The following is an 11,355-nucleotide window of genomic DNA, read 5'->3' as shown; positions in this document are numbered from 1 at the left end:
AAAAAAAAAAAAAAAAAACCCAGGCTCAAAGCATAATGCTCACTCCTGCTGCTTCCCAGAGATCCCACTGTCAGACACCGAGCAGATAGCAAGACGAGGCAGATCCCAGGCAGCAGCTCCAAGCCCTCTCTCCCAGATGAGTCAGCCTTAGTCAGAATATTACCTTTGCAGACAGGCCCAGTTCCACCCCAGACCTTAAAGTGACACTTTCTCCTCGTTCAGGTGCAAACTGTGCTCTCTGAAGGCTGTGGGCTCGGGTTCATTCGCCCGACAGAGAGGCCAGTTTGGTGTTTCAAAACCCAAACGCAGACCCAAAGAAAGACCCACTCTCTTTCTGAGCGAGCGCCAACAAGGTTCTTCGGTGAAGATCGGAAGGGAGAGGAAGCCGGGTCCAGTCCGGGTTTGGCAGTGCTTTTGCCAAACACGACATCTAACGAGCTTACGAGATCACCAAACGCGAAAGCGTGTCCGGGCGCATGGAGAAGAGAGAAAACTTTGAGATGCAGTAACACAGACGTATCGTGAAGCGGCGTGAGATGATCGGGATAGGGTCGTGCTGGAGAAAGAGGTCGGGGCAGACGACTCATCTGAATCTCGTGAGAATTCCCAAAGAGAGAGACGTTTTAAACTGTCGTGGGCATGGAGCCAAAGCCAGAGGAAAGGGGGTCTCTCTAGAGATAGCTGTCTCTGTGAACTGTTCACGGCCGATCCCAGGCGATAATCAGAAGTGTCCCTCTGAGTCACAGCAGCCCAGCCTGCCGGACTTCCTGGCACGGGCCTCCAGGTGGCACAGCCCTCCCCGGCCCTCCGCCACCAGGAAAGGCAGGCAGAGGCGGGGCGCAGCCCAGGGTTTTCGCCGGCACCAACCTCGATGATTTACAGGCCTTTGTTTTCCGCCTTCCATGTTTAAAGGCCATTAAATTATTTATAGCTCGATTAGCACGTATCCATGAACCAAGACATTCATAAGAGACGATTTCTCCATGAACAGAATCAAGGGCCCAGGCAGGCAGCTCTGTCTCGTGATTAATGGGTTTCCATGCTGCTGCTTGTTCGCAGCCGGAAGTCGAATTTCAAACCCTGCTTTTCACACTTTATTTGGGACCCATATGAGCCCCGCTTTCCTTTCTCCTGCCTCTCGCTGGCCACCAGCCACCAGACTCTGCACAATGACCAGCTGGCCTCGGGCAGATTTGGGCCCAGGTGTGAAGTAGCTGGAGAAGCTTTTCCACGCCAGGGAGGCAGTGATTTATTTCATTTTCCACTGACGCGCTGCAGAGATGAAGGGGATTCAAGTGCCTTCAGAAAAGCGAGTGGGGTTTTGGGGTGTTTCCAGACTCCCACCGCTTTTATTCTTGGAAGCGTCATTGTTGCTCTGCCCCCCTCCCCCTTCCATTTATATCCCAGGAACTGATTCAGAAGCCATAGAAATCGGATTTGGAATCGCTGAATGCGAGCAGACAGCTGACTGCACTCTTCCCGAGAAATCTCGCCAGCTGGGCGAGGGCACCGTGTGCCTGCGCTGTCGGGCGGGTCCGGCCGAGTCCTCACACACACGTCTCACAGCAAAGCGCACTAGAACTAAAATGTTTTGCTCCATTCTTTAGACGTTTTTGTGGTTTGGGGCTCAGTCATCCAGAGTACGGTTTACAATCCACAATAACCGGTTTGGGAGCAGCTGCCCAGCCAGGCAGGTTTCGTCTTGCTTACTCGCTGGGGTTGTTTTTTTTGTTTGTTTTTTTTTTTTTTAACCCTCGCACCATTTTTTTTATTTTTTATTAGTAGCCTTGAAGTTCAGTTTCCTGAGCCTGTTGTTACCACCGATTCAGACAGGCTCCCGGCAGGACCTACCGGCCGTCTCGAATAAAATGAAGCCATGAGCATATTAAGTGGGTTTTAAATCGCCCCAAATGTGGTCAAAACAACACTGAAAAAATGTTGCTCTCCAGGTGAAATAAAATCCTATGGAAAGGAATTCCTTGACCTGAAGTGTAAGTGAGCCGGCTTTGCCTCGAGAGCGAATGAGCTCGGTGAAATAAGCCAAACTAAGATGGGATCCAAGTAGACAGTGTTAACCCGAGAAGCATTTCCGAGGTCTTTCTGTTGTGACAGCTGTTCTATAATAGCCTGGACTTCTGGGGTAACAGCCCACCAGGCGAGTCCCACATAAACACCCCATTAGGAGGGCTTGGGAGGGAGCCCATGAAAGGGAACATTTTTAAAACAGGAAGGAGGTGAAACGCCCATCTCTGTGCCAGGCACTGTGCTCAATGCCTTTGTCCACGATATCTCATCCAACCCGAGTCACCCCAGAACCGATGGCCCAGGTGGGGGTGCCAGAGCTGGGAGAGACCGAGGGGTGGGCTGCAGGTCTCACGTTCACACATGACGGAGCTAGGACCGCAACTCGAAGGGCAACTGACGCCACCCCCTGGGCCCTCCAGCCTCCCCAGAAACACCCTCCCTGATCAGCACATGAGATTCGCAGGCAGCGGCAGCAGGGGCCACGCCGGAGGTCTGAGCTGTAGGAGCCGCCTTTCCCACGCTGCTCGGGGTGGGAATAAAGCAACGCGGTAACGTGCGAATTCACCCTGTGCTCTACAGCTGCTCCCACTACCGTAAGAAAATTCTGCACCAAGTGGCAGTGTTCAGTCCTTCTGGTCTCCTGGGTATTCATGCTGGTGTCAACACCGTCCGACGGGCGGTTTAGTCGTGATGTTTTGATGTTCTGCCGTCATCCTGACATTCTGATGGTCTGAGTGCAGCCATCACAGAGCCCTGCATGGCAGGTGACAGGATCCAGGCCGGCCGTGAGGGCACAATAACCAGGCGACAGAGGGGTCTATTGCTCGAACCTGTGGTTTTGGGTCAGAACAAACCAATGATTAGCTGGAGGCGGTCACTTTCAGTTCAAGGCTTTAGCTTCGTCTAGACGTGGCCTCAGAGCGGGCCAGACGGGGCTCCCTGGAGGGAGGCCCGGGTCGGAATGCAGACTCCCAGGGAGCTGGGCCACTGCGTCTGCGCGTCAGTGTCCTCATGGTGGAAGTGGGGTGTGGGGGCTCCTCCACGCTTCTCGCAGGGAACAAATGCCGGGAATACCATTTGAAATGTGGTGTCTGGACAACCCTCATATAGGCTATGAAATCACCATTTGTAGGGCCTTTTGAACTGGCCAGGGTCGCACGGGCCCTCGGCGGCACTCGGTGGCACTCAGCGGCACTCGGTGGCACTCGGTGGCACTCGGCGGCACTCGGCGGCACTCGCTGTCCTAGCACCGTCTCCTCCCTTCAGCCCGTGCCACGCAGCCACACCGGAACTGCCACCTGAGTCCCTGGATTCCAGGCTCAGCCCTCTGCGACGGGCATCCGGTTCATCATGATGACCCTGAGATAGTGGGCGAAGGAAAATAAGATTTTGCCCTGCGGACTCATGGGGTCCACATCATCTTCCCACCACAAAGGGAGGCAAACCGGACCAGACGCTGGAGCCGCCGGCGTTAAGAGGACTGCCTGGGTAGGCACAGAGTTTTTCAAAAGTCGGGTTGGGAAGAGGGTCTGTTCCTCGACCTTCAGTTACGTAGGAAGTCCAGCGGATGGAACAACGCGTCCCCTAAACGTTCTGAGTGGCGATGGCTCAGGGCTGATGATGCTGCCGACTCTGTCTCGTGCTGTAGTGGCTAAATGAGACGATGTCGGTGCCCACTGCGTGGTGAGCATTCAGCAGACACGGCGATCTCATAAACGATTTCCAGTCGAATCACCGAGCAGCCATGCAATTTTTTCTTATTTTTCTTAGCTTCCAGCTAAAAACCCCTGACAGCTCTGCCTTACCCCATGTATTTGCAGGAGGGTGGTTTTGATTTCTCCTCCGAAAGTGTGAAAAGTCTTTGATGTGTATGAACTTGATGTTTTTGATCCCGTAGACAGGTAACTCCTCTCCTTCCGCACCCCCAGTATCTTTGCGATGGGCCTTCTCCCATGACCAATCGATAGGGGGAAATTCATTGGAGCTTCAGTTGCGGTCACTATTGATCCAGAAACATCGCTCAGACATGCAGTTTCTGTTCAACGTCCTTGCCCTGTAACGTCACAGGACTTCAGTTCTGACACAAACATCCCTGAATATTTGGCTGTAACCAAGACTCCAAAATGATCTGATAAGAAACGGGGCTGTACTTGGGCTCTAGAATTCTTTTTTATATGAGTTTAGGTCCCATCTAAACACCCACAAAGCTCCAGGAAGCAGGACACCGGCCTCCCTGCCATGAGCCTGGGGCCACCTGAGCAGCTTGGAATAAGCACTGACCCCTCCACCCCCACCCCGACCTTCTGATTCCCTGGGTCTGGGATCTGCCGTGGTGACAGGGGTTTAAAAGCTCCTAGGGGCTCTTAATGCGTAGTCAGGGAAGAAACATGTTTCTGAAAAGACCCCGCTAATGGCTTCTTTCCTATTTCTTCCTACTTGACCCCTTCTCTCTGATTTAAAAAGTAAGACATGTCCATTCTGAAATATTAGAAAAATATAAGAAAGCATGATGTAGTAAATAAAAACTTCACATCATCTCTTCCTCCAGAGGCAAACATTACTAACATGTTCGTGTGTATTGAGGTTTTTACCACTAACAGCATATCCTGAGATATTTTTCCGTGCCATTTAATATTGTTTTTAAATATTAGATTGTTAGAGAACTCAATTATATATCTATAGGCAATAATTTAATAGTTCCTTAACATTGGACATTTAGTGATTTAAAAAAAATACTACTTTTTAAAAATCTGCATTTCTACTTTTTTATGAGAACTGTTGGTTTTGATGTAATCAGCAAACTCATTCTCTTCTACAATGTCCATGTCTGATAGACTTAAAGTATAAGCGTATGTGTTTGTGGGTTTTTTTTTCCTGGCATTACTAGAAAAAAATGAAATATATTGTTAAACCGCACTAAAAGAGAGAAGTAAGTTGCATAGAAATAATGAGACATTGTAGCCTTTTTTTTTCTGGCATTACTAGAAAAAATGAAATATATCGTTAAACCGCTCTAAAGGAGAGAAGGAAGTCGCATAGAAATAATGAGACATTGTAGCCTTTTTTTTTATTATTCTTTAAGTTTGCATGAAAAGTTAAGATGATTTCAAAAACTACCCTAAGTTAAAATATCACCAAGACTCTACTTATACAAAAGCACAACATAGTCTACAGCCACGCCACCCTGAACAAGCCCGATCCCGTCTGACCTCGGAAGCTAAGCAGGAACGGCCTGGTTAGTACTTGGATGGGAGACCACCTAGGAAGACCAGGTGCTGTAGGCATAAAAAATAAAAAAATAAGGAATTGTAAGCTGACAAGGTCCTTCCAAGGGTTGCCTCGCCTTAAAAAATAAAAAAAATAAGGAACTGTAAGCTGACAAGGTCCTTCCAAGGGTTGCCACGCCTAAAAAATAAAAAAAAAAAAGTCATCAGAAGTATGTCGGGCACTATACAGGTGTGATCTCTTTTAACCCCTCTTAGTCTGGAGAATAAGGATCTTAGCTGCCAGGGTAACTACAAAAGCACCACGCACTTACCCACACAAAGTAAATATTCAGTCAGCAGTTGCTATCCTTATGAATTCTGTTGACCGAATGTGCATTGTCCTGTATCACACTTAAGAAGTTATAGGTACCATTACCTAAGATGTTAGCTATTCTGTCTTTTACAAATAGATCCTGTAATCAATCGTGGGATAGGATTGCGACTCACAGAGCTCTAAATCTCAGGGGGCTCTTAGAAGCCTTTCTCCAAGGTCAAAGCTCAAAGGCCTGGGGACAGCTGGGACACAGGCTCGCCACAGGTTTCACTTCCCACCCACGGCTCTGCCACAGACCCTCGGGCTGCTGCTGTGAGGACTGGTGGTTTAGTCACAGCAGGCCCCTCCATTGCAGGGAGGACTTCCTGTGTGCCCCGCCCTCTCCCACGTAATCACAACGTGCCAGCGTCCTTGTGGGTCCTTGTACCTGTTGTCCCCATGACTGGAATGGGGAATGACGTCAGTACACTTTATCATCCTCGGGGCGATCGCGTATCTTTATAATTTTACGTTTTAAAGGATGGCAGGCCACGCGTGGGAAGAGGCGTGTACACACACACGTGCAGTGCTCCCCGGGTGACGTGGATAAGCATCTGCCGCTGGAAGTGACAGCATCCCCGAGCGCGCTTCGGCGTGTTTTATTAGGCCACTCAGTCTGGAATGGGGGCAGAGCAGGTCGATTCGTGCTTGTCGTTATAGCTTCCCTTGTTTGCGCCTGAAAACGTATCTCAGTGGTGCTAGAAAGGAGAGATGATACGCGACGGTGTGGATTCGAGAAAGTTCTGCACGTGCTTCATTGCCGTACACGGGCAAATCCCCGATCGCAGACTCTGGGAGAGCCGGGCCTCCCGCCCTCTCTGCCTCTGCTCTGGGACAGGTGACTGAGACTTCTGTGCCCACACTGCGCTCAGAACCCCGCCCCTGGCAGCTCTCCACAGGAATCCGGTTACACCAAGCGCTTCGTCTCTGCAGATAATGTAATGAGAGGCCGGGAGGGCCGGAAGCCGGATCCGTCATCCGGGCCTTGGTGCCCTCCCGTTCCCGCACCCTGCCAGCCCCACACATGCTCCCTTCCAAGGACCCGAGGTCCCCAAGGGGCTTTTGTTCTGCCCGTGCATCTTCTCCCGTAGCCAGCAGCTTCTCTAGAACTTTTTCAAGTAAAATTTAGTTCCGGTATAGAGTGCACACAGATCCCAGGTGTGCAGGTCGGTGAATTTCGCAGAGCGAACCCCCCTGGTAACCAGCACCCAGTGGAATCACGGGCCCTGGTGACACGGGAGCCACCGCCCTGCCCCCGGCCACATGGGTGAGCTTCGGCTGTCTCCGAATTTCGTATACATGGAATCGTTCGTTTTGGAGCCTCGTGTGTCTAGTTTCTTCCGCTCACCGTCACGGGTTCAGAATTTGTCCACGTGTCGTATGCTCTGTGCTCGCTTCGTCCTCGGCACGGCTCACTGGGGGAGCACCGCACCGTGCTGTCCATTCGACCGTCGAGCGACGTTTGGGTCGATGCTCTCTTTTTTTGCAGTGCCTGGGCTGTGAGGACTGTCACGCCCATCTCTTGGTACACTTTTGTGTCACTTCTGTTGGGTCCCTGGGACCGGGCGTGCTGGGTCGTGGGGATGGGTGTGCTCAGCTTCGGTGGACCTTCCAAAACGCAGTGTGAGCAGCTGCGCTGCACCTGAACCATTTAAGTGTCCCAGTGGCTCTGGACCTTCCCCAACACACGTGCCGTCTGACCGCTTCACGTTAGCTCCTCGGATGAGTGTGCTGCCTGGAAATCTGGCGATGAACATTAATATTAATTAACCTTCTTAAAATTTAGCTTTCTTAAATTTGTAAAGATAGCCTTTTATGCCGAGGATGCAACACGGAACCTTGGACAGCACATAAGCCAAGTCAGGTAGAGATGGGCTTGAATGTTGCTTCTGCCCCTTGTCACCTGAGTAACTTATCTACAAACCTTTTTGTAAAATTGGAATAAAAGACAGGACCGAGTGACGATTAAGTGACATAATGTCTGAAAAACGACAAAGCCCCGAGGCGTACTAGATTCAATAATAGTTTGTTGTTTGCTTATTTATTTTAATCGCAAATTTATATTTGCTACAGAAAAGCTTGCTTCCTGGAGCAAAACATGAGGGTTGCGTTTGGCCGTGGGCCACACACAGTCAACTGTGACCAAGGACGAGGAACTGATGTGGTCTCTTCCACTTTGCTCTCTTCTTAGATAATATGAATTTTCATAGTTTTCCCACGGCCGTTCCTAAAATCACAAAGGACGACACTTAGAAGAGAATTTGGAAGTCACGCAGCCCAGCGGCTCACTCAATCCGTTACTGAGCCTCAGAGAAGTTGGGTGGCGTTTCCGAGACCTCACAGGTGGCCGTGGCCTCCGCGACGAAGCGCAGACCCTCTGGGTCAGCTTCTAGTCCTTGGCGCCTCTAACGATTATGACATAAGGCTGTTTTTTAAGCAATAATGGAAATGAAAATCACTCCCGATGTGTGCAGTCACTACAATTTCCAAACTGTTCACAATAAACCCCAAAAGACAGCCGCCCACCCCAACCGCACCGGCAAGCTGTTATTCAGCAAAGTCAGAGGGACGCTCACGCGTTCTTTTGGTTCAAATGGTTTACCAAGTGCGGTAGGGATGTGGTTAAAGGTTTCCTTCACCGTTTCAGATCAGTAAATGTTTATCGAATGAACCGTGAAGGTTGCGAGATCATAGTGCCCGACGCTAGAAGAGGGTGGGGAGCATGTCCCCTGGGAAAACCCGTACCGTCTAACTCCCACGTTTAGGAAGCATGTTACAGTTAAGCTGCAGAAACCAAACAAGGCGTCTTGTTAAAACAGGAGGCCTCTTGGCCTCACTGCTGCAGCGGGGGACACTTGACCCTCGGGAGGCGACAGCAGCCCTGGAGCAAGGGCTGGGAGTGCGGGCTGGGAGGCTCCCGGCCTGGCCTCCCTGAACTCTGTGAAGTGACGAAGGCCCCGCAGCAGGCAGCCCGCTGAGAGCGAGCAGCGGACCTTTCCCTCAGATCCCTCCCCAGGCCTTCTGCAGAAAGCCCCCAGCGGAGCAGGAAACCCTGACTCTCAGGAAAGTGTATCCGAGGTCTCGGAAATGTCAAAAGACTGGATTTTGCCGACCGAAGCACCGAGAAAGGATTGCCATTAGGACCTCGGCATGGATGCTGGGGACTCGGCGGGCGAGGACTGGGGGATCCCCGTCACGGCGGCTGTCACCCCGTCAGAAATGCACGGCAGTTACACTCCTACGTTCCTGGGAGCTTTAAAAAGCTCTGGCACGAGTTAAATTTTGGTTAACGAATCCTTTGTCTTCATAAAACGCCTAGAAAGAAGTTACCCCTTCGGGTTTTAAGGGGAATTGCTGGAGCCGCCTTCACTCGGCCCAGCGGGTCACCGACAGTGCCATCCCAAAGCCCATGGAAAGAGCAGGTCACCCCACAGCGTGCCCCCGCCTGCTGCCCGAAAGGCTGTCGCCTTTGGATTGGTCATCACGAAAGTGCAGCCACCATGTGACCGACACTCATTATTAGCTAGTCCAGCAGACACCTGCCCGCCCTCCAGAAATCTCACCTCTACCAGGCTCACGGGCAGGTCGGTTGGCCAGTCACGGCCTTGGGATAAGTGACACAGGGAATCCGCGGAGGACCGTAATCTGGGGGCCTCGGGAAGGTCCCCCGGGCGCTGTGTGTTGAAGAGACACGTTGAAAGGCGCACGTTCTCCCCGCACCAAACTGGCAGAAACATCGGTCGAGTTGGTTCACTTAAAAAAACAAACCTCAAACTGGAAAGTTGGAGTTTACAAATACCTTTCAAAAACGTTTTTATTTTGAACAAATCCTACCTTTCCTCTAAAGTCAAGGAGACAAGGATTGGGGTCCGTGGGAAATCCAGCCTGAAACCGCCGCCCCCCACCACTTCTCCACTGCTCACCTTACAAGTAAACTCCTCCTGCGTTTATCACCGAAGAGAGGAAGGTGTCATGATGAAGGCCTTAATTTTATAATATTGTCGATTCTGATAAGAATTCGAATGCCATAAATTCGGGCCTTTCGAAAGGGTTCGTTAATAGAGCGTCGAGTGTTTGTTCTCCGCGCACAGTATATGTGCTGCTCTACAGATCCTTTTCCCGTGAGACATAACATCATGACGTGACAGACCCAGGAGTGAGTCAGACTCTCTCTGACCGTGGTACAATAGGACGTGACATAAGCGTGTGCGCCAACACAGCCTTCGGAGCGTTCACAGAATATTTGGTGACGACAGCTATGTTCGAAATGTGCTGAGGGAGTAGATCTTAAGTGTGCCTACCACGCACGAAGAAATGGTAGCTATGCCAGGTGCTGGGTGTGTTCATGAGCTTGATCGTGGTCATCATTTCACATTGCGTACGTGTACGAAATCAGCACATCGTGTACCCTACACGTATACAGTTTTTCTCAAACTTCGGTAAAGCCGGGGGAAGTGTGTGGAAAGGACATGGGCTGTGAAGTCTGCCATCTCCGAAGGATGTTTGCGTCTTGGACACTGGAATTTGCTTGTGGTCAGAGGTGGTCTCAGCCCAGCAAACGTGAGAAGAGAACGTCACTGTGCATTTATTTCGTCCTTCCCTCCGGCGTCTGGATTTCTTCGGAGCAGAACATCTCCGTTCCGACCACTCCGCTGAAACTCGCCCGGGGAAGGTTCAAAGAACTTACGTCCACGACCGCTCTGTGGCCTAATCTAGTACAGGCTTTTTCCCCTTATCCGCCCAACCCTTTTGCAGCATCTGACAACGTGGTGTCTGCTTTCGTCACCTGGCCCGGGGACCCCGCCCTGTCCTGGTTCTCCTGTCCCCTGGATCTTCGCGGTGGCTTTGATGGCCTCTCCTGTGGAGAGGGGCACTGTCGTGCTCTGGCAATCGGGCGCTCTGAGGCCGTGTGACTTCCCTGGTGCCTCCTGTGTCACCTTCACCTGGAGATTAGAAATGCAGAATCTCAGGCCTCTGGGAATCTCAGAATCTGGCTTTTAACAAAATCCTGGTGATTCACATGCCCGTTAGGATACCAGGAGCGGTCTGAGCTCCTGAAATACAAATATCGCTGGGGTCAGTGCTCTTACTGGGCGGCTGGATGCAGGTGGGTTATCTTTTTGCCTCGTGCAAGCGTGGCTGGGCCACGCTGTTCTTTCTCGGTTTCTGTCCCACGTCGCTTGGTCTCTGTGCGTCCTGGTGCCGTCCTCCCTGGCAGGGGGACCACGAACAGGACAAGCGCCAGCCCTCGCCGGCTGCACACGAAAGCAGCCCGCTCCCCACGGCTGGGGGACCCCACCCTCCTGCGTGGCGTATCTGTCCACACGCAATGGCCGAAGCGGCTCGTTGGTGACTTGCCTGCTTCCTGGTATTCCGTTGGAATAACTTCGCTCGGTTACTCCAGGGCCGTTGAGCAGCTTTATTAAAAGCCCTTTCTTGGTTTGACAAATCGTCAGTCTCGGTCTTTCATCCGAAAGTTATTCGCTCTGTAGACGAAAGAATGCATGACAACGAAGAGGACAGTTCTGTGGAGATGACCCATCTGGAAAGGCATCCACTCGCTTCCCTTTGAGTCAGCTTATGGGCGGCGTGGGGTGCTCGCCCGCAGGCTTGGTGTCTGTCCGCCTTCCCAGAGCGGCAGCCTCACGAGGGCAGAGGCCTGTGTGTGTGTCCCGCCCACAGCGCGTCCAGGCCCAGGGAAGGTCTGGCGCATGGTGCCGGAAATCGTTCGTTCCCCTTGGATCGCTGCGG

General features: G+C 51.7%; 1 pseudogene; it reads left to right on the top strand.

Annotated features, from left to right (window-relative positions):
* Positions 1–5,191: 5,191 nt before the first annotated feature.
* On the top strand, positions 5,192–5,309 carry LOC112479807 (annotated as a pseudogene).
* Positions 5,310–11,355: the final 6,046 nt, after the last annotated feature.

The sequence above is a fragment of the Pteropus alecto genome, unplaced genomic scaffold (genome assembly GCF_000325575.1).
Source record: "Pteropus alecto unplaced genomic scaffold, ASM32557v1 scaffold21, whole genome shotgun sequence".
In the NCBI taxonomy this organism is placed as follows: Eukaryota; Metazoa; Chordata; class Mammalia; order Chiroptera; family Pteropodidae; genus Pteropus; species Pteropus alecto.
Note: the sequence above shows the minus strand (reverse complement) of the source record. Positions and strands in the feature narration are given on the sequence as shown.